The sequence below is a fragment of the Ptychodera flava genome, unplaced genomic scaffold, assembly GCF_041260155.1.
Source record: "Ptychodera flava strain L36383 unplaced genomic scaffold, AS_Pfla_20210202 Scaffold_40__1_contigs__length_1388640_pilon, whole genome shotgun sequence".
In the NCBI taxonomy this organism is placed as follows: Eukaryota; Metazoa; Hemichordata; class Enteropneusta; family Ptychoderidae; genus Ptychodera; species Ptychodera flava.
The window spans coordinates 391264-416194 of NW_027248362.1; the positions used below are offsets into that span (position 1 = coordinate 391264).

General features: G+C 39.0%; 1 protein-coding gene and 1 long non-coding RNA gene across 5 annotated transcripts in view; one reads left to right on the plus strand and one right to left on the minus strand.

Annotated features, from left to right (window-relative positions):
- The window catches only part of LOC139127981 (translocon-associated protein subunit delta-like), a 122958-nt gene that overhangs the window by 87011 nt on the left and 11016 nt on the right, over positions 1-24931 (minus strand). The gene's annotated exons all lie outside the window — the stretch shown is intronic.
- Positions 15606-20714, plus strand: LOC139127966 (uncharacterized). Of its 2 annotated transcripts, XR_011551164.1 has the most exons (4): positions 15606-15777; positions 17269-17402; positions 18692-18784; positions 20652-20714. It is a non-coding gene; the product is annotated as an uncharacterized lncRNA (long non-coding RNA). The 2 variants fall into 2 exon arrangements; XR_011551163.1 differs by lacking the exon at positions 15606-15777 and having other exon boundaries at positions 17097-17402.

The following is a 24931-nucleotide window of genomic DNA, read 5'->3' on the forward strand; positions in this document are numbered from 1 at the left end:
AGGTGTGTTCATTTACATCGAATAGCGGTCCAACGCCGCCTTATCTCTGCCCGGTATCCGCTAACAAAACAGGCTCAAGTGTTCGCGATGCCCATTCACCACGTTCGCCAATGCAAATCGAAATCCGAAATGGCAAAAAAAATCGATCCTAATTCGCCACAGTGGCGAAACTGATTTTTGTTTTAAAAATATGGTAAAATAAAGAAAAAACGTGGTTTTTTTAGTCTTTTGTTTAATCTGCGCTTCTCTCTCGACGATTCGCAAAAACTGTGTCTACTTCCGAATTATTGCGTTCTTTCCGTCGTACGTATTTGCAATCGAGCCAAGTCTCGAGAGAGATTTGACGTCATTTAGTCTGTGCCTAGTGTACAGCATGCATAAATGGCTCTTGCGAGATTTGAAACTTACACACACGCAATCGAACCCTTGCGATAAATTTGACGTCATTTTGTCCAGTGTACAGCGGGCATAGGAACGCTCGCTCGCGAGAATTGAAACTTTTGCTATACATAGCAGACATACGCATTTTAATCGAGGCAACAAGGTTCGGTGTTATAGTTGATTTACATTGCGGTCTTGATGTTCTGTGTTGTGCATTTTAATCACGGTCTTAAACATTCCATGTTGTGGTCGATTTGCATCGCGTTCCTCGTGGTCCGGTATTCCCCGTTGTTCTTCAATTTAATTGCCGTCCCAACGACGCGTTCCGTGTTGCTGTCGATTTGTATCATGCAGGACTCTACCTCCATGATTTGTTTCATGATCTCTACGTTCTGTGTTGTTATTCGTTTTTAATGGTAGTCTCAACGTTCAGTGTTGCTGTTCATGCAGCTGATTTGCATCGTGGTCTCCACTTTCCGTGTTGCAGTTGTAGTGCATTTTAATCACGGTCCCATTTACGTTTTTTACTGTCGATTTGCATTGCGGTCCCGACGTTCCGTGTTGTAGACTAGTGCATTTTAATGGCAGTCACAACGTTCAGTGTTGGTGTTCATGCAATTGACTTGCATTGCCGTCCCAACCTTCTGTGTAGCGAGTAGCGAGGCAGGCTCAGCCGAGGGAGCGTGGCCGATCGTACGAACCAGCCGAGACAAGCACATTATGGTTCAAACACTCAACACTTGACGGGAACTTGAAAAAGTTTACAGTTGAGCCGTTCATGTTCTTGCCGCTGTCACAGCCACCAAAAGCACAACGTCTTCCCATAGTGAAGGAGGACACTGTCCTGATCATGTAAGCGGAAACCCAAGAAGGGGAGCTTACGGAGGTGTGAAATACTTTACTTCCCGTTATGAGATACGACGTCGGGCAAACTTCGGAAAGCCGAAGAAAGTTGACTGGAGAGGCTCGGGGGACACGCCCACATCGCATTTTTCTTTTGCCATATTTCATAATCACGCGCGCTAAACGAAAAAAGAAATGAATGCAACTGTTTTATAGACCATCAACTGTATTTCTGTGATTTTGCAACATGGGCATTTCACCAGACCTTTAAGCAATGTGACCTTAACATCTGTACAGAGTTTCGTGAAATTTGATACAGTATTTCTTGACATATCAGCCTCATTACGAACATTCAATGATTGACATGATACTACAAGTCGTGAAACAAACTGATGTGCATATGTATGATGTAGGTCAATGTCCTAAGCCTTGTACCAAGTGTTACGTGCAGAGAAAACGAACAAAAGGGTGAACTCAGCAGTTAACGTTTAAACAAAATTTATTACGAAAAAAAAACTAATTGCTAAGTCAGGGATAGAGTACAAGCTTTAAAAGTGTACAGACTACTTATCTCAGCTGGGACGGCAAAGCTCCAGTCTCAGAGTTGTAACAGTCAGTTGAATGAATGAACAGTCCTTGCAGGCTTGCAGCTGCACAAAGTCCACAGTATAAATCCAGCGTTGGCAGTGAAGGTCTTGAAAAGTCTTGAGAATGACTACTGCTGGAGTTTAGTAACACACAAGAGACACGATCCCAAAAGTCTGACTGGAAGCTGTGCACGTCCCTTTTATAAAGGCATGTAAGAACAATCTAGAACTTTTATTGACATGCTAATTACTGTTCTAAAATTATCTCCCTTACACAACTAATCAACTTTCCAGAACATTCCAAACATGACTAATTGAATTCAAGGTTGTGAGGTCATCAAGGGCAGTGACCTTGAGAATGTTCTAGACTAATTGAACTCAGGTCATGATGAGTGTGGGGGGAAATGACCTACATAACACACCCCCTCTTCAAAAAAAGAAAATTTTTCAAAGAAAAATCTTTCTTTTGCAAATGTAATCTTGAAAAGGATTTAAGTACTCAAATTTTGTTTTACTCTAAAGTAAAATTTCTTGAAAGTGAACAACAATAAAATTTCTTGAAAGTGAATAACAATAATTTCTAAATACGAGAGAGACAGTCTGCAATTAAATTGTCTCTGCCTTTGATATGTCTAATGTCAAGATTAAACTCCTGTAACATTAAACTCCATCTTAGCAATCTCTGATTTTTGCCTTTAAATTTCTGCAGAAAAACAAGAGGGTTGTGATCAATGTAAACCACTATTGGCTGATTTGAAGAAGTAACATAAACTTCAAAATGCTGTAAAGCTAATATCAAAGATAAACACTCTTTTTCAATTGTAGAGTAGTTTCTCTGGGATTTGTTAAATTTGCTAAATTTGTAAAAAATAGCAAACAGGATGATCTGTCCCATGACTATCCTCTTGCAATTTGGTATTGGAAAACTTGAAATGGCACTGAATTTGGCATAAAGTATGCATGGCAAAGTCCGGTTATTTTATTGAGTTCGATAAAGTCATTGTTCGGCAAATACTTGGCTTCCTCCTGGAGATATTCCGCTTTCGCAGGATTCAGTCTGTCTGGATGTTGTTCCACTGGATTACTGTCGCAGACATCTTCGTTGTGATAGATGATGTTTGTCCTCGTTGGAACATCTTGAAACAGGTGTTTATATTCGTGGAGCAGTTCTTTCACCTGTTGTTGTTGTTCTGGCTGGAGGTGTGCCAACTTTGTAGACTCCAGCTTCTCCAGGATTTCTGAGTTCTGAAGCTTGACCGAGCCCAGCTTTGAGTTTAGAGTATTTTCACTCAAGTCAGTTTCAGTATCACTATCTTCATAATGGTTTGAACTGACTGCACTGACAGGCTGAGTTATAGTAGGATTATCCCTATCCAAATATGGCTTAAGCATATTTATGTGACATAGCTGTTTTTGTTTTCGCCTGTCAGGTGTTATTATGATGTAATTTAAATCACTCAATTTCTTATCAATTAGGTATGGCCCAAAGTAACGAGCATGGAGTGGTTTGCCAGGAATTGGAAGTAGAACAAGAACTTTTTGACCTGGTTCAACTTCCGTTTTGAGGTGTTTTTATCATATTTGGTTTTCATTGACTGCTGAGATGACTCAAGATTTTCTCTGGCTAATTCACATGCTTTAGAGAGTTTTGTACGAAAATCTGACACATATTGCAAAATATTCAGACAATCATCATCGTCTGATAGGAATTTCTCTTTAACGAGCTTAAGTGGGCCACGGACTGTATGTCCAAATACAAGCTCAAATGGGCTAAAACCAAGAGACTCTTGAATTGACTCTCTAACAGCAAAGAGCAGAAAATGAATTCCTCATCCCACTGCTTCTCTGTGTCAAAACAGTAGGTCCTAATCATGTTTTTCAAAGTTTGATGAAATCGCTCAAGAGCACCCTGACTTTCTGGATGATAGGCGGATGACCTATACTGTTCAATGCCTAGCTGATCCATTACTTGTTGAAAAATACCAGACATAAAGTTTGAGCCTTGATCGGACTGGACACATTTAGGGAGGCCAAATAAAGTGAAAAATTTGACTAAAGCTCTCACTATAGTCTTTGTCTTTATATTTCTCAGTGGTATGGCTTCGGGGAACCGAGTTGATGTACACATAATTGTCAACATGTACTCATTTCCTGATCTTGTTTTTGGTAGGGGCCCAACACAGTCTATTAGTATCCTACTAAATGGTTCTTGAAATGCAGGAATTGGCTGTAAAGGGCCTTTGGAATGGTCTGATTTGGCTTTCCTACCATTTGACATGTGTGACAGGTTTTACAGAAATGTGCTACATCCTGCCTGAGATTAGGCCAATAAAAGTGACTGAGAATTTTGTGATAAGTTTTCCTTACTCCCAAATGACCAGCCCAGGGGGTTTCATGGGCTAGGCGCAATATTTCAGCACGATAGGGCTTTGGAACAACAATTTGATGTTTTATAGCCCAATCGTCATCAACCAAGACATCTGGAGGTCTCCATTTACGCATGAGAATACCAGATTTTGTATAATAGGAAACAGAGCTATCTGAAGTTTTACCTTCATCATCTACCCTGTCAAACAAAGACAAAATATCTGGGTCTTTGTGTTGTTCTGCAATGAGATTTGATCTAGAAAATGTCTGACTTTGGTCAGCAGAAGTTTTACTGGAAGTTTCAAATCCACGAGGGATAACGGAATGATCCGTGTCAAACACCTGACTGAGAAAGGTGTCATTTAAGTCAACATCTGTGACATTATTTTTGAGAGTATTTTGATTCTCAGAAGTTTTCTTTGACATGGCTCGAGTAATGGCACATGAAGGGAATAAGGCCGGGAATGTCTTCCTCTATTGGCTCTGGATTTTGATCTAAACTAGGATTATCAGTCACAAGTGGATTAGTAATGACCTTGTCCCCAGCAAGGTCGTTTCCGAGAAGAAGGTGAATCCCTTCAAAAGGCAAAAAAGGCCTAATACCTAAAGCCACAGGTCCAGAAACAAAGTCCGAAGACAAATAGACATTATGGAGAGGAACAGGAATGTAGTCATTACAATCTACCCCCTTAATAAGAACTTTAGAACCTGAAAATGACTTTTCAGAAAACGGCAGGGTATCTGCCAACAAAAGAGACTGGGAAGCCCCGGTATCTCTTAAAATTTTGACAGGGGTAGCGGAAGAAAATCACTAGAAAGTGATATAAAACCATCATGAATAAATGGTTCGAAAATACCCATAATGCTATCTTGAGAAGAATTGACCTTGACCTCATTAATTGGGGATAAGAGGGGTTTAACCTCAGAAAATGTGTTGCACACATTATTAGACTCTAATTGAGTTGATGAAGAAATAAAGCCGGTTGGCTTAGATCCACTTTGACCACTTTGACCTTCACGTTTTCTTTTCAATTTGAAACACTCTGACATTAAATGGCCGTCTTTCTTACAATAATTACAAGAAAGTGTACCAAACTGTGTTTCAGAAGGAGATTGAGACTTGGGATCTGATGATGTGGAAGTGTTACTTGAATTTTGTGAACTGTTGTCATTTGATTTCTACTCTCCTTTGAAAAATTCTTGGATGAAAAGGACGAGTTAAATTACCTGCATTGTTTCTGTATGAAAAGGACTGGGATGGTTTGCTGAGAAATGAAGATTTGTGGGTCAATGAATATCATCGGCCAAACGTGCAGCAACCTCCAATGTATCTGCCTTTTGTTCATTGATAAACGTCTTGATGTCACTCCGAATGCACCTCTTAAATTCTTCAATCAAAACAAGCTGTCGTAATTTGTCATAATTCTGACTGACCTTTTCAGAAGAACACCAGCGATCAAACAGTTGTTCTTTTGTTCGAGCAAATTCAACATAAGTTTGATCCTTCACCTTCTCACAATCCCTAAATTTCTGACGGTAAGCTTCAGGCACCAACTCATAGCCCTTGAGAATTAATTCCTTCACAGAATCATAATCTGAAGCCTGCTCTACTGACAACTGAATGTAAATTTCTCTGGCTTTACCCACCAAAGCACTCTGCAAAAGCATAGACCAGGACTCCTTAGGCCAATCCAGACTCTGAGCAATTTTCTCAAAATGAAGGAAATATTTATCAACATCCTTTTCTTGGAAAGGGGGAACTAACCTGAAATGCTTAGTGATGTCAAAACCGTGTGAAGGGAAGGATTTTCCTGACTGTCCAAGCTCTAAACGTTTCATTTCTAATCTTTCTGCCTATCTTTCTCTCTCTGTCTTTCTTCCATTTCTAACTGCATTTGTATTTTTTCTTTTTCTAATGCCTGTCTCTCTTTTTCCATTTGTAATTCTAGTTTCTTGATCTCCAAATTTGTCTGCAATTCTAATTCTAATTTTCTGAGTTCAGAGGTAGACTCGGGCTCATAATCTTTCAGGGTGGATTCCTCAAATTGGCCTAAATCAACTAGATGTTTGGCAATACGGTACTGTATTTCCCTCTTGCGCATAGATCTTTTGACTTCTACTTTAAGGAAATTGGCCAGTGCAATGAGGTCGTCTTTTCTGAGGGAATCAAATGTGTCCTGATCAAGGTCATCCATTTCCTCTGGTTTAAATTCCGCCATGATTAAATTTCGCTGAGTTCAAAGTATACAGTAGTTTTGAAAAGGCTGTCAAAATGTTGTCAAACGGCTCAAAATATTCGTATCCCGGACGAGCCCCCAATTTGTTACGTGCAGAGAAAACGAACAAAAGGGTGAACTCAGCAGTTAACGTTTAAACAAAATTTATTACGAAAAAAAAAATAATTGCTAAGTCAGGGATAGAGTACAAGCTTTAAAAGTGTACAGACTACTTATCTCAGCTGGGACGGCAAAGCTCCAGTCTCAGAGTTGTAACAGTCAGTTGAATGAATGAACAGTCCTTGCAGGCTTGCAGCTGCACAAAGTCCACAGTATAAATCCAGCGTTGGCAGTGAAGGTCTTGAAAAGTCTTGAGAATGACTACTGCTGGAGTTTAGTAAACACACAAGAGACACGATCCCAAAAGTCTGACTGGAAGCTGTGCACGTCCCTTTTATAAAGGCATATAAGAACAATCTAGAACTTTTATTGACATGCTAATTACTGTTCTAAAATTATCTCCCTTACACAACTAATCAACTTTCCAGAACATTCCAAACATGACTAATTGAATTCAAGGTTGTGAGGTCATCAAGGGCAGTGACTTGAGAATGTTCTAGACTAATTGAACTCAGGTCATGATGAGTGTGGGGGAAATGACCTACATAACACAAGTTTAAATGATATTGGTGGAAATATGTCTGAGTTATGGCTCTGTACATGAAAAAAAAGTCATCGTTGATGACACAGTCCCCACCTGTTGATGGGTACTTTGATCAGGGTCATACACTTCAAGTAAATCAAAATTCCAGGACTTTCCAGGAGTTTTTTTGCCATTTTCCAGGAGTATTTGTGATTGAAAAATGCCATTTTCCAGGAGTGTTTGCATGATATAGCGTGCAATTTTAATAAGCATCATACACTAATTTTTTCTTAAGTTTTCATTGTCCACAAAACTTCAGCCTATAATAGTATAAGACATTATTTTGCTGACAAATGCAGTCAATGAAGAGTTGACAGGTTTTGACGGTAACGACATCTTGAATAACATTGCTGATGACTGAGACAGTTGTGAGTTGCGAGTGTGATGTCAGGAAAGATAAACTCGGGGAAGGCTTAGAATTAGTTGATGACTTTACATTTGATGAAGATCGGGCAAAGAAATCATTAATATTTTATTTACTTGCTCCTGTTTTTTCCTACCAGAGCTTGATGTTTTGCTCCTTAAGCATGGCTTTTCATAGCCCCGCGTACGATGCTGTGTGTTCCCGGGGTTATAAAGCCTCCCACTACAGCCCTGCTAAGGTCCATAGACATGCGGTCCCAATTTGGACCGCACACGAAAAACCACTTTTCTAACTACTTTCGGCCAAAATCAACTCGATTCCAATCTATGCCTTCCCAAATCACTCAACCGCTCACAGACTGCAAAAAAGAATTGTTCGCATGACGTCCAAAACCATTAGTTTGCTGGCAATACACAGTCAAGGGCCCAAAGGCTGGCGATATCTCGCATGAATGTACCGAATGGCGAGCCACGGGAACACAGAGCATCATACGCAGGGCTAGGCTTTTCGATACATCAAAAGTCTTTTCACAAAGTTTGCATCTTGCCGCGAATTTATCTTGTGCCCGCTCCAGCAATCTTATGTACTCAGGCTGTTTCAACCAATGATTGCTGAATAAACACTTTCCAGGAGGAATTGCTGAGACTGATGACCCGAACAAGCTTTAAATTTCAACATGGTCCCTCCACAAGCTACTCATGCATACTTCGATGTCACTGTACGTGCGTGCAAAACGGTGGATCATGGAATACACAACATGGTCTCGCCCACGCTGGTACAAGGGTACCCCTTTGCGACATTATAAGAAACACTACCACGCTTTCCAAATTTTGTCTCAGGAGGGCTCCCCACCTGTCGCAAAACATCTTTTCACATTTTACGATTTTGACGTTCGACAATTCTACTGTTTGACTCTCGCCTTTACGATCTGGCCGTTCTCGACCATGTTGGATCGTAACTAGCGATTTTCCAGGAGTTTCCAGGAGTAAATTTTGATTTTCCAGGACTTTCCAGGACTTTCCAGGAGTGGTTTTAAATTCCAGGACTTTCCAGGAGCGTACGAACCCTGTTTGATTACAAGTCCTCAGAGAGGATAGAGTCATCTCAGGGGTTAAAATTTCCAGGCAAAGTCTGCTAGACCAGGACTAGTGAAAAATATAATCTACTAGTCCTGCATAAAAATTCACTAGTCCTGCATAGGTTTCAGTTCGCATATGATTCTTGTACACACACATAATTTTATTCGTATTTGTAGGTCAATGATTTTACTGCTTACACGTACATGTACTTTCTTAATGTAAGGGAGTTTATTTATTAGAAAACCACACCGGTGGTCAAGAATGGCTACATTTATGTACCATCAGCCTACAAGTGAATATCTACTTGGCTGACAGATGGTTGAAGAAAACATCATCAATATCAGCATCATCATCATTTGGCTTTACTTTCAATTTATGTCCTTGAATATGTCTACTATGCAAACTACTGTCAAGCCAATGGGCAATACTTCCGTCAGGATCAAAGTCTTCCAGTTCAGGCCTTCTGTCATTATCATTAATTGGTGACGCAAAGATTCCTGAGTCATGACAGATCGAAGTTGTGTTTTGATGACATTTTGTTTAGAGAAAGCTCTCTCACAGCTGGCTGTGCTAGGGGATACAGCCATAACAAATTCAATGAGTTTTATCATTGCATTTAGAGAAGTTGGTTTTGTTTGTAGCAACATACTGTAAACATCAACTGGTTTTGCAGTGCGCCACACTTTACAATACACTTTCAGAGCTGGCCATTGGCTCACAATTTCATTTCTCTCATCTTCTGAGAAATGTGGATACAGGTAAGTCTCAAGTAGTTCAATCAGTTCAGAAACGCCATAAGCAGCCAATTGCTGATGATCTACAGGCCACTTCTGGAAGTTGAAGATCATCAGGAGTGAAAGGGGTTTCTCCTGTAACACACTGAATCTTGATTTCAGGTAAGTAATTGTGCTGTCGACAATGCAATCAGTAAAATTTGTTGCCAAGTCATCAGCATTCCTTCCTGGGCTACTGTGCAGTTTGACCTCTGCAAACATCTTCTGTATGTCAAATTTGTCAAGGAACTCACGAGTATTCTTTCCTGGATACAACTTTAAAGCATTTAGGGCCAGCAATGTCTGTTCCAGTGCATCTGGAATTTCCATAATGAGTAATTTCTCCTCCTGAAATGCCCTGGATAATTGTGCTAGCAAAGGTAGGTAATCCAGCATGAAGTGGAGAAGTCTGACAAATTTGATGGCAGTGATAGCTTTGTGATATCCTTTAGCTTTGCTTCCAGCATCAGCAGTTGCCTTGGCATCAGTAGCTGTGTTTTCAAGGTGAGTTACTATAGCTTGATAGTTATGGCTAACAGCCTTCACAGCTCTTTCTTTGCTGGACAGCCATCGTACCTGCCTTACTCCACTTAGATGACACAGGTTTTGCTCTAGCATGTCAGATATTGCCTGCAATTCTCTTCTCCTCTTTGGAGAATAGTGGTAGAATGAAAATATTCCCTTGAAAGTCTCCTCAAAACTGCTGAGGCCGCTCAGTGTTACTTTGTTAGCATCCAGTGCTGCAAGCTCCAACTTGTGTGCAATACACTGCAGAGATATTAGTGTTGGGAAGATGTCCTTCATTCGTTTCACACCACTCCATTTTTTTCACCAAAATTGACTGATGCTCCATCGAAATTGGCCATTATCAAACTTGGTTTGACTTCATCATTATCTGGTCGTAACATATCAAGGCTTAAATCAACCTGTGAAAGTCCTGCTTCTATGGCATTCATAATACCTTGAGCATTGGCAGTTTCAAGCGACACAATGTCTATTTCTCTGCATACGGGCATACCGTCAACAGGACTGACGTATCTCAGAAATACAACTTCCTGCTCGATAACCGCTACATCAGTCGAACCATCACCCAATATACTGACAAAATTAACATTCATTATCTCTGAGCGTATACCACTTTTGAGACTTTCGTAGATAGATGCCAAAAACACCTGAAGGCTCGGTATGTTCTGATAGTTTTCGCCAAGTTGCAAACCATTTACTTGTTGAAGTTGACACATAAGCATGAAGTCCGAGAAAGGTTTGCCACGGCATAGGCAGTACGGAAAAGTTTTCTCATTCTGTCTCTTTGTCCATCATTCAGTTTCATAACTGCCTTCCCTAAAGGAGTAGCTGATACATTTGGTTGAAATTTTGATTGATATGACTTATCTGTCATGTTCTTTAACCCAACATCTCGGAAATACCGGCAAGTGCAAGTAGCATGTTCGACAGTTTTCTCATGTGACTTCAGAGGGTCCACTTTAAAGTTCGCTGTCCCTTTAAAAAGGGCACTACTTTTATCGGCAATACTAGGGAATTTCCGACAGTAGGAGCAGAACATTTTTCTCCGTCATAGCTGACCCAAGGCCATTGTTGGGTCCAGGTAGGCACAAAACGTCGTTTACGCTTGAACTTGTCATACTTTTGATCCTTTGACAAAGTATCACCAGCTGGTAAAGTTGCAGAAGTTTCGGTATGACTGTCTGCTTCGATGGCTCGACACCAGCACTACCACTGTGAATGTCAACACTCACAACAGACGAACTTGATGTGGGTGAAATCACTTGAGCTTCTCCTGTATTAGTAGGAGGTTGGCTAAATGTCACTTCAGGACCATCAGGTTGCTCAACATGCTCTACACAGGCCCGCTTTGTTGGTGGATGGGCTGAGTTTGATCCCCAAATTGAATCAAGAGTTCGTTGCATAATCAATCCAACAACACGTGTGTGATCCTGAACACGAGGTGACTCATATACTTGATTTACTTTCAATTGTCTAGGAATGACCTAATTAGGGGCACCCCCCTATTAGTGGTTATCGGTATGCATGAGATCTCGTGTAATGAGAGATCTCCTAATCAGTACACGTCACTGTGCAGGAAGATGATGTAAACATTTCGTGGCTATGTTGTATAGTGCTACGCATATACACGTACAGAGCAAGCGGGAGTCTCACTAATGGCTGAGTTTATGACAAATTTTGTATCGGATTGCAGTTTACGACCGAAATAGAGTGCAGGGAAAGGTAGTAACAAAGTATTCTTGCACTGGACCGCGGTCTAGTGAAAAATTTTAGTTACTAGACCGATGTGGATTTTCGCTAGACCGTGACCTCGGACCAGCGGAAATTTTAACCCCTGCATCTTCATTAATTAGGTCTGTGATAAAAATACTTTGATACAGATGGCTCTCAATGGCCAAGAATGAGTTCCATGGTGATGAAAACATAAAACCAACGTAGGCCACCATCCTAAAGGTCATTAACCCTTTTCCTGCTAGACAGTAATAACTGTATCACTTCCCCATCACCTAAGTCAGTAAAAAGCGGTATTGAGCCAAAACATGATGTATTTTCACCCACTTGGCTTGGTATGTTATAGCATCTTTTGTCCAAAAAAAATCAACATTACAGTATTATGTTTTCAACAGCCTTCAAATGTACAGTATTATATTAAAATACATCATATGGAATACGTTGTGTTTCATTAATTTTAACCATCTTGACCTGGTGGTGAAATATGGACTTGGCAGGAAAAGGGTTAAATGAGTCAACTAGGAACTAATCGACAGGATGTTGCAAAACATTTTTGCATACTATCCTAACACTAACAGATTATCACCGGTACCATATTTCATAAAGTTTGATGCAGTATTTACAACACTATGAGATCAACATCTGTATCAAGTTTCATCAAATTTGCCGTTGTATTTATGGATATATCACTCTAATTAGAAAAGTTCATTACATATGCAATTACAAATTAATTAAAATGACACTGATAAATGTCTTTTTTACTGTTAAAGCAATGTGAGCTAACATCAGTACAAAGTTTCATGAAATTTGATGCAGTATTTCTTGACATATCAGCCTAATTATGAAACTTCAATAATTGACATGATATTGCTACATGACGTGAAACAAATTGACAAGCATATGTATGAAATCGGTCAATGTCCTCGTGCCAACTTTGAATGATACTGGTGGAAATATGTCTGAGTTATGGCTCTGTACATGAGAAAATCATAACAAAATCGCCGCCACGCAGCAATATTTGATCTTACTGTTTAAAAAATCAACACGTATATGTATGACATAAGTCAATGTCCATGTACCAACTTTGAATAAAGTCAGTTAAGACTTGCCAGAGTTATGGCTCTCAACATGAAAAAAACCATAACAAAATTGCCACCATGTGGCCATATTGGACAATATCTTAAAACAAATTGACGTACATATGTATAACATAAGTAAATGTCCTTGTACCAACTTTGAATAAATTCACTAGATACATGTCTGAGTTATGGTTCCGGACATGAAAAAAAATGGCTACACGGCGGCCATATTGGATCATATCACAAAACGAATCAGTGTGCATATGTATGACATAGGTCAATGTCCTTGTACTAAGTTTGAATAAAATCGGTGAATAAAACGGTTGAGACGTGCCCGAGTTTTGGCTATGGACATGAAAAAATTGTAACAAAATGGCTGCCATGTAGCCATATTGGATTATATCATGAAACAAATTGACATACATATATATGACATAGGTTAATGTCCTTGTACCAACTTTGAATAAAATCGATTGAGATATGCCTGAGTGATGGCTCTGTACACGAAAAACTCGTGACAAAATGGCCGCACGGCAGCCATAATGATCGCATCACAAAACAAATTGACATGCATATGTGTGACATTAGTCAATCTCCTTGTATCAACTTTGAATAAATTCGCTTGATACATGTCTGAGTTATGGTTCCGGACATGAAAAAATAGTGACAATGTCACTGTTTGCTCCAATATACAGCCAACAATTGTATGAAACATGGACATATACAAACAGACAGACTGACATACACAGACTGGCACAGAGTGATGACATTGGCCCTCGACAAGTGTGCCTTGGCCCCTGGAGAGTGATAAAGATATAACAAACAGCTGAATGTAAGGATAAAATAGTTAAATACAGGCCTACAGGCACTCAGGGTGAATATGTTACAGCAATTTGATTAGTTTCTTTACCTTTTCTACTTCTGTGGTAATTTTTAAGACAATCAATCTGCAAGGCAGTTTATGTATTGACAAGTATGTTATCTTTTACAAGCACACAGCAAACTGTTCTTGATTTTTCATTTTATGGGAGCTAAAAACTTTATCAAAACACAAAATTTTAGATATTTCTCTGAAAATTTAAAACAAATAACCTAGCAGTTGATAGAGCTTTGTTTATGTTATGTAGCGAATAACTTTTTGTGAAGCATGTGTTGATGAAGGAGGAACCTTTGCAAGTCCACTTAAGGTCGGCCTGACCAAAATGGCAAAAATAATGGCAAAAATACCTATGGTAATTAAAGATTTTATCATAATTTGAGCATATTTAATTAACATCATCCGTAAGAACATGTCTACTTAACATCAAAGCTGTCAGACAAGTGGTTTTTGAGAAACAAATTTTTGACCAAAAATGGCAAAATTTGCCCCAAAATTAAATATTTCAGACTTCAACCTAATTTCAATATATCATATTAACATAAACCCTAGGAACCTGTTTACTAAATATCAAAGCAATCAGACCAGTCAATTTTGAGAAACAATTTTTTTGACCAAAAATTGGAAAAATTGCCCAAAAATTATAAATATGATAATATCAATACAATTTACTGAGGTCATCCCAAGGAACAGGAATACCAACTTTCTAAGTGATCAGACGAGCGATTTCAGAAAACAAGATTTTTTGACTAAAAACTGAAAAAATACCCTAAAAATACAAACATGCAAATTTCACCTAAATTTGTGCACACATAATGTAAAATACCTAAAGGAATCTGCATACTAAGTTTCAACCCAATCTGACCAATGCTTACTGAGTTTTACCCATTTGCAGGATTTTTCCTTTTTTCCCCTCATTTGCATATTTTTGGCACTGACATGTTCATTTGAACAATTTCACATCTCCATCCCTAGATGCACCTGTACACCATATACTAAGATGGCAGCCGTTGCAGTTTAGGAGTTTTTGATCTGGACGGACTAACATACATACATACATACATACATACATATACACACAGACACCATTTTGCCACCTTATAAGAATACCTCCCATTTGCATATATACATATGCATATATGGGAGCTAATAAAATCAGTTGATACATGTCTGACTTATGGTTCGGGACATGAAAAAATCATAACGAAATGGCTGCCACACTATCTTATCTTAAAACAAATCAACATGCGTATATGGCGTTGAATGCCTGCCAAAATTAAGCTATGACATTTGTAATTACGACATGCCATGATGAGATACAAAATGCGAATATTTGACATGCAGACTTGACATTCATAATTACGACATGCCATGATGAGGTACAAAATGCGAAAATTTGGACATGCAGACTTGACATTCATAATTACGACATGCCATGATGAGGTACAAAATGCGAATATTTGGACATGCGGACTTGACATTCTTACATGAAGAATGCGAGAATTTGCTATGGGGACATTCAATGCGAAGTTGCATTTGATCATGCGCAATGAAGACCCGCGATGCAAAATGCAGACATGCCATTATGCGATGCAAAATGCAAACATGCCATTATGCGATGCAAAATGCAGACATGCCATTATGCGATGCGAAATGCAGACATGCCATTATGCGATGCGAAATGCAGACATGCCATTATGCGATGCGAAATGCAGACATGCCATTATGCGATGCGAAATGCAGACATGCCATTATGCGATGCGAAATGCAGACATGCCATTATGCGATGCGAAATGCAGACATGCCATTATGCGATGCAAAATGCGGACATGCCATTATGCGATGCCAAATGCCGACATGAGGAGTAGAAGCTTTGAATTAGGCTACCTTTTTTCCAGCAAGCTAGGAGGTCACCTTACATCCACAATGCATCTGTCTTTCAACTATTTGCAAACATGGCGTTGAGTCTTGAACTCCGAGCCCTGGAGCTGGTACAAGTGAGGCCGATGGGCGACAACGCAGTGCGTTGCAAGCACCTGCTGCCATGGAGAAGTTGAATTTACAAAGATACGGACTCTGTATAAAAAGGCCCGTTTCGCGGATGAAAATGGCGACTACAATCACGTCCAAAAAATTTGGAAAACAATTTCCAAACTGTCCAAAGCTGAAATCTGTTGGTGGTGTTTTGCTATCGGTCGGCAGGTAGCTGTCAATTGGACCCAACGCCGAGTCGCCAAGTGGCTGAAGAGCAGGTGTTGTGCCCCTAACCTTACTTCTATACGATATTTCAGATTGTATTGCATAGTTTTATTTCGATTTAAAACAGTCGCTGGTCTTTATAATTTTGCGACGACATTCTCTTAGTTATACAACGCCGCGCCGCCACTCGGAGACGGCAACGTGGTCCACAGCGCTAGGTAAAGTACAGTAACTACCGCAGTCATCTGAGAATTGGACGTAAATTGCCATCGAGCTCAAAACATAAAATTGGGTACACTACAGATGTTGATTATACAACAATACAGTAGAAGTGACAATTGTTTATTTATTATCTTATTTACTTTCTAGTCTGCACGGATGTATATTCAGAATGGGTTCATCAGATTTTAAGACGTATGATACAGATTTGCTATGTTGACTTTGATGCTGTTTTGTCAGTGGCACATGACAGGGCTCGAAATTAACTTTTTACCCTGGTAGTCCACTTGGGCTACCATTTTCTGAAGTTGGTAGCCCAGTGACAATGGCTGGTAGTCCATGAATATTTTAGTTTAGGGATACTGTACTCGTCCGAGTATAGGCCCCGGTTCAGAAACACAAAATAGCAGTAAAACTAGGGACTTCAACTCGAGAAACCCCATGTTATGTGTCACGAACGCTTAATTTATGCTAATTTATGTACATTTTAACACTTTCGATCACTTTCAAAATCGGCTTACACATCCGAAGAAATTGTAACTTGAGTAAAGAAAAACAGAAAAAAAATATTCTCATGATCTTTATGAACTGGTATGCCTTGTTACACCCGAGTCTCTCTATATAGAACGTAATACATTGATACTGATCGACAACCATAGATAAAAGACAGCGAAACTCAGCAGAGCTTAACTGACACTGTGTTTTATATTACTATTTCAAATCAAACTGATTACACAATCTCTTGATACAAAAGTGACAGTTTTGTGAAATTTCAGCATCAAAACCCCAAAACTTGACACAAGTACATCTTGTATGCTGCCGACCAACAGCATAGTGTGAACTGGCGTGCAAAGACTACACACGGAAGAGCAACTCAACATTCTGGTATCAAACGCTCGGCATCTTGTGAAATTTTAATAGTTACCAGGAAAAAAACTCTTCACAAATGAAATGATAATTGCTTCAAACAAATGAAACTGCATGTTGACTGCATTTAGCTCGTCCCAATGTGACGGACATCGCACAGCAAGTATTTCATGTCCCAGACTTTGGTAGTCCATGTGGGCTACCATTTCATGGACTTTGGTAGCCCCAGGGAAAAGTTGGTAGTCTGTGGACGCGGGACTACCGCTAATTTCGAGCCCTGCATGATGATCATATTCCAAAAGGATTTTTAAAGAATGCCATTGAAAGTTTTTCTTTTTATAGTTGCTCTTCCAAAGAACATTATCACAATGTTTTGACTGATTAAACAGAAAGATTTTCTTTGTGTAGTGTTTTGATTGTGAAAAACCACCGACATACATTTCCTCATCTTTTTGCAGATTAACATGAAAGCAGATATTTTAATCGAAATTTTGGCAGGGAATGTTGGCAGAGATGAAGTAATAAGAAGGCTTAGACATCACCATCGTGATTCCAATCAAGTGTTTTATGATTTGTCAGCTATAAGTGGCAAGTAAGCAAAACATATACATACATATTTTTTTAGCTACTATAGACTAATAGTCTATAGAAGCTATTGGGATGGGTATCCGTCCGGCATCCATTGTCAGTCTGTATGTATGTATGTATGTCTGTTTGTGAGGATGTCCGTCCACTCAAATATCTGGGGAACTGTAGTACTTACAGACTTGAGATTTCCTGTGTTGATGAACATATGATTCTGACAAAATATCTTTTTTAGTTTTTACCTCATATTTGGTTTTGTATATAAATACCAAAAAGAGCTTACATGATGAGTCGGTGGCGTCTGTCTGTCTGTATGTATGTATGTATGTGGAAATGTATGTGCGGATGTATGTCCGTCACACACAAAGGCTACCATACCGCCAAAGCTACCATCTCAGTATTTGGTGTACAGGTAGATGCAGGGGTTGAGATATGATGTTGTTCAAATGAACACGTCAGTGTCAAAAATGTGCAAATGAGGTAAGAAAAAGGGAAATTCTGCAAATGTGCAGGAGTGATGGCATGCCAGTTAAAGACAGGCTAACTCCACTGACCTTGAGTCATATCCTGTCATTGTTTATGAACTGGTACATATTAACAGACCTGCTCAAACCATAGACAAGAGAGGGGGAAGACTGTCTATGCTCAAACTAAGAGGGGCTAGCTGTTTCTGCTATGCATGTTGCTAAAGTTGACCTCCAGTACCTAAAGTTTCAGACCTTATTTACTTTTGTTATTCTTGTTTTTCTGGTTTAAATACTTCTTGTTGTTTTCCTGGTTGTACTGTGCAGAAATCATTGTCATAACATCAACGTAGAATTATCCTGCTCTGAACAGATAGAAGCAACATTTATTGTTGATCTTTGGTACCCAAACTGACATATACCAATTCTGATCAAATTTGAGTGACACCGTATAATTGCAGTATTTTTTAATATTGTTGAAAATATGCAAATTAGCTCAAAAAAGTCACACAGTGCTTTCCAAACAGTCACAACAGTCATATACCCAGTATCAGCACTCACAGGACCAGCTACCAGCATCGACATGTATGTCAAAGAAAGTTTATTTTCACACTCCTCATATGATGCAAGTTTTGCAAAGATGACTACGTGGTAGACTTTACCGGTTCAAGCCTCTTGTATGTGTCCAACTAAAGTTATGCTGAGTATGACACTGGGTTGAAATTGGACTCTTAGTCAAAGTAAAATAGACAGTGAGATACTGTACAACATAGAATTGAAAAATGAAGAATAATCATCAAAAACATTGACATTTGCCCAATTTATATTCCAGATGAAAACCACGATGAAGCGACAAATTCAGTTCAAGATGTGATGGGTTCTACATCCATGGCATCAACATCAACAGACCATGGACCTACAAGTGGTAAGCTAAATGATTCATTTCCCTGTACACAAAGTACAGCGTAACAGTAATAATATCTGTTATCATATACCTAGATTCACGTGCCTATATAAAGCTTCGTGAGAAAGCACCCTTACATCCATGCATTTTTTTAACGTATCACGCCGCAGCCCAGTGCCCAAATTTGGATGAACGCGTTGAATTCTGCACGTCCAAATATGGGCAATCGTGTTCACTGTTGAACTATATGAACTGCTTCAATACTTGTTACAAAGCGTGTTGCTATCGGGGAATGTTATATTGTACATAAAGTCAAAGCAAGATTAGGAAAACGTCTGCTCGCTAAGATTGTATAGTGGCGACAGTGGAGTCGGGCTGGTGACATTTAATATTTCTAAAGTCAAGTGAAATCCATCGTAGGCCTATCCTAAGTGCGTGCCAAATGACACTAATTTACATCACGCATTTGTCTTCTTTAATACACCTTGATTACAACCTGGATCTCTGTTGCTCATGTATGAAGCTTTGCGTGTTCTTCTGCAGGTAAACAAATAACGTCATTATGTAAGTAAATCAACTATGTGAAGAGGCCATTGCTTTTCTGAAAAATTGACACAAATGGCAATGAATATTTGATATTGCACAAATTTTTACCTCAGAACAAAACTAAATATTATGTTAAGTACATATTTATCATTCCATACGGTATATGATAAAACCTTTACGGCCCAGATACAAGTTTTGCGGACCATAGTCGCACGGCATATGGGCCCTCACACTCGGGCCCTTCCGCCGTACGACCTTGGCCTGCTAAACTCGTATCAGGGCCGTAAAGATTATTACTTAAGGTCCATGCATACTTCAATCATCAGACAAATGAAGTTAAAGGATCCTTACCCCACTTTCTTTTAAATCTTTGGGACATACCATTCTATTTGTATGTGGTGTTAAACTTTGATAAATAATATTTGTTTTGATGGCGACATTTTGAAACCAACTCAGATTGTTTGTTTAACAGCAAAGATTTCTCAGTATTGATAATGTGCAGCTTTTCTGATATGCAGAGATTGCATCGCTTGCTTATGTTAGAGTAGCTCGTCAATAATTGACCATGAAATGTCTGTCTGTGTGCCTGTATGTGTGTATGTATGTCTGTATGTATGTGTCTGTATGTATGTATATACATATGTACGTATGTATGTACTATCTGTCTATCTATCTGTCAGTCTGTCTGCAGTTACGCATTTAGGTATTTACCCATTTCAACAACGTATGTCTGTAAGTATGTCTGTGTGTATGTATGTATGTATGTATGTATGTATGTATGTATATATGTATGTATGCATGTATCAAAACCTCAAAACCACAGCACCTGCCATCTTATTCTTCTGTGTACAGGTGGGCCCTGGGGTGGAGATTTGAATTTGGTAAAATATCAAAATGTCAATGTCAAAAATTTTGCAAATGAGTCAAAAAAAAGTAAAATCCTGCCAAGTGCTGAAGCTCAGTAACTACTGGCCAGATTGGCTGAAACTTGGTATGCATGTACCTAAGGGTAACCTTAGTTGTGAGTCTTATAATTTGTATTTTTTGGGCAAATTTCCCCCATTTTTGGTAAAAAAAAAAACCATTTTATCTGAAATTGCTTGTCCACTTCTTTTGAAAGTTGGTATGAATGTTCACAGGGGTAAACCTTGGTAAGTATGTCCAAATTGTGACAAACCATGAAATGTAATCATGTAATCAAAGTAGCCATTAACAACCGGGGCTGCGTCATCAACGATTACTTGTCACTCAGGACAGTCATTTTAGGATCACGATCAGTAGGAATTGTTTAGATCATGCAAATGTTATGTAATCAAAGTTACTTGTCTTTTTACTTCTTCAGACACTGCAAAACACACACCTTCTGCTATGACACCCCTGGAAACACTTGAAGAATGGAGGACAAGTCATCGTTGATGACACAGTCCCCGCTTGTCCATTTTGTTATAATCTTTGGTGTCTAGGTAGCTGTGGTCTAGGTCGCTGTGGAATGACATTGATGCAAGGGGTGCATCAGGCCTGTGACTTGCATAATAAAGTAATCTAAGGAACGTTCAATAAATGACTCATCTCTGCCGGTAATGACCACTGAAGGAACTTTTGATTACATCACACATAACGATGCCCTCACTGCCTCTAGTGTCATGACGGCATACTATACACATGGTTTGGTGGAATTTTCGAAAATGCTATGGGATCGGGTATGTTGTTGTAATCAGCCATCAGCCATTTCGAATCATATAATGAAACAAATTAATGTGCACAAGAATGCAGCCATAGTATTTTATCTTCGTATCACGTTTGAACAAAATCAGTCTATCGAGAGACAGTGACCTATGTTTATGTTTCAAAGACATAAAAAAATCAAACCAAAATTGAAATCAAATGGCTGTCTATTGACCATATGGATCATAGCACAAAATTAGTAGACATGCATATGTATGCCATAGTACTTTATCTTTGTACCATGTCTCAACAACATTGGTTAAGGAATATTTGCATATGATTAAGCCTCAAAGACATGAAAAAATCCAAAAATGACCATCGGGCAGCGATATTCAAAAAAATGACAATCTGGCAGCCATATTGGAACATGTCACGAAGTAAATTGACATATTGTATGCCATAGTGCTTGATCTTTGTGCCAAGTTTGGACAAAATGGGTGTAATGACCTTTGAATTACGCTTCAAAGACATGCAAAATTCCAACAAAATGGCAGTTCTGCAGCCATATTGGATCCTATCACAAGGTTAATTGATACATGCATATGCATGCCATAGTACGTGCTTTGAATTTGTGCCAAGTTTAAACAAAATCTGTTCAAGGATGTTTGAGTTACGGTTCAAAGACATGAAATAATCGCAAAAAAATGGCCGCCTGTCAGCCATATTGGATCATTTCACAAAATAAATCGGTGTTCACATGAAGGGCATACAGTTTTGCTTTGTGCCAAATTTGAACAGAATCGGTTCAAGGATGTCTGAGTTATGGTCCAAAGACATGAAAAATCGCAACAAAATGGCCGCCAGCCAATGGCTCACGCCCATATCGGATCATATCGCAATATAATTTGACATGCATATGTAGGCCATGGTGTTTTGCCTTTGTGCCTAGTTTGAACAGAATCGGTTTGAGGATGTTTGAGTTATGGTTCAAAGACACGAAAAATCGCAAACAAAATGGCCGCGTCGCGGCCATATTGGATCGTATCGTGAACTTATTTGACATGCACATGTAGGCAATAGTGTTATGCCTTTGTGCGAAGTTTGAACAGAATCTGTTCAAGGATGTCTGAGTTATGGTCCAAAGACATGAAAAATCGCAACAAAATGGCCGCCTCGGGCCCATATTGAATCATATCGCAAAATTATTTGACATGGATATGAAAGCCGTAGTGTTATGCCTTTGTGCCAAGTTTGAACAGAATCTGCTCAAGGATGTCTGAGTTATGGTCAAAAGACATGAAAAATCGCAACAAAATGGCCGCCTCGCGGCCAAATTCGATCGTATCACAAAATAAATCGACGTGCATCTGTAGGTCATAGTGCTATGCCTTTGTGCCAAGTTTGAACGAAATTGGTTCAGCAGTGTCTGAGAAACTGTTGATGACGGACGGACGGACGGACGGACGCACGCACAGACGGGACCCAATCTATAAGTCCCCGCCGGACTTCGTCCGCGGGGACTAAAAACAACTATCAGTGGGCATGCTAGACCACCAAAGATATACTACATCCAAGATGCCAAGTCACCATTTCAACAAATGTTTGGCATTTATGAGAAGAAAGTTGATCTTTTCATTCATCCATCTGTAACATTAATTTCTGGTATTAAGGAAGAGGCTGCAGTGGATGTTTGGGATCCATCCAGAGAGTTCTTCCACCTGACATTTCAAACACTGACAAGAAACACAGAGGAACCTTTGTATGAGGGAAAAATGGAACATCTGTTACAAGTACTCAAACAATCAGTTATAAGTCAGGAACTTTTTGAACTTGTTGGTAAAGCAATTGCACATGGATTAAAACTGATATGACACCAATGTCTTGCAATTACATGTAACACGTGCATTTGCACTCTATTTTTTCATGTTTAGTTACATTGTTGCAAACTTAAATGCTGAACTTTTGTTTCATGTCACTGCTGAAGAATGCTGCTAAATTGTGGGGAAAGATTCTGTGTTATATCCCCACGGATACTGTCCAGGGGGACTTATAGTTTTGGTTGTGTGCGTGCGTGCATCCGTTCATGGAGATATCTCAGAGACGTCTGGAGCGATTTCATTCAAACTTTGTACAAGGGTTACTCCTTATGTCAGGCATATGCACATCAAATTGTTTTGCGATCTGACCAAATATGGCCGTGTGACGGTCATTTTATTGAGAAAGCGGGGACTATGTCATTGACAATGACTTTTTGAAAAAGAGCTCTATTTCTAAAGCGACTGCACTAAATTTGATGAAACTTTGTGAAGATGTTTGTCACACAGAGCTCTGATAGCACACAGTCAGTATTCCATCAATTAATTGCTAATTTGCTATTTGATGAACTTTTGTAATTAGGGTGATATGTATAGAAATACTGCAGCAAATTTGATGAAACTTGGTATAGATCTTTAGCACACAGTGTCATATAAGTTTGCAAAGACACTTAGTGGTGTCACTCAAATTAATTGCTATTTTGCATATTTAATGAACTTTCCTAACTAGGGGGCTTTGTCCAGAAATACTGCATCAAATTTGATGAAACATGATACAGATGTTGATCTTTCAGTACTGTAATACTGTGAGAAGTCATTAAGCAGTATCAAGTCAATTGATTGCTATGTTGCATATTTAATGAACTTTCATAATTAGTATGATATGTCTAGAAATGCTGTATCAAATTCATGTGTTACAGATGTCGATCTTCCTGTACGGTTATGTCATGCAAATATATGTAGAAGTATCATGTCAATTATTTGCATTTGAGGTGCATAAAAATTTTAAATTAATCACACAGGTGATTCCTAAGAAAGTGAATTTTCAGAATGGAGAAAATTGCCTAAAAATTTAAAACATTTGTAGTTTCATTGCAATTTGAGCAAATCTGCCTCAAATCACCCCTGAGGTTATAGACACTAAATGTCGAGGCTATTTGAGCAGGTTTTGAACAATGTCTCTTTAAATTTATCATTTTTGCAGTTTGTACAGCTCATTTGCATATCTCCAATGCTACACAAAAAATAATCTGTCCCAATCCCCTTACATACCTTCACAGCAACTATCAGAGTAATGAATACAGCACTTTTCAACTTTCACAGTTGATGGACAGACAGACAAGCATACCAATATAACTACGACAGATACCGTACCTACAATATGTTACCTTGTCACATATTCACAGAGTAGTAGCTAAAATTCATAGATTTGTAGGCAAAAAGCTAAACGGTAAAGTCCTACTGGTATTCAAATACAGTGTTCTTTGTTCATGAAACCTCCAAAAAACCTGTGCATGTGTGAATGCAAATCCAAGAATGTAATTACTCGGGCCTTGTGATAAGTCTAGTAAATCATACACTTTATACTATCCCTATTCTTAGCATTTTTTGGTAAAGAGCAAACATATATTTGAACCATATCTGATACAAAGACATTGCAAACATCTACCAATTCACACATGTTGCTAGGTTTTTAGTGATTGACAGTTTATGGCATTACATACTCTGTGCTTCCTATGCTTGCAGAACAAGATTCATGAGGTTTTCCCCTTGAATAAGTTAAGCCTGGTTTAAAATCACTACACATGTAAAACTTAAAGTCCATATCACTGGGTATAAGTGTGGCCCATACTGACACCAGAGTTAGGGGTGTATGGGTCCCACCACAAGTTTCTTGTTGTTGTGTTTATTTTGATAGTTGGAGTATGATATGTATTGCCAATGAAGATTTATACCATCAACCTAAAGGGTCTTGGTCTTATAAAACTGGTTTTCTGAAGATTTCTTGTTGAGGTTGTTCTCTTCACTCAGTGACACTGTATCATAGACCCTAGTTTCCTCTATACAGGCTATAACTGCATGCATAGTGTCATGTATTTGTCCTGTGATAATCTCATGCTGTTTCATCATGAGTGTGACTGCC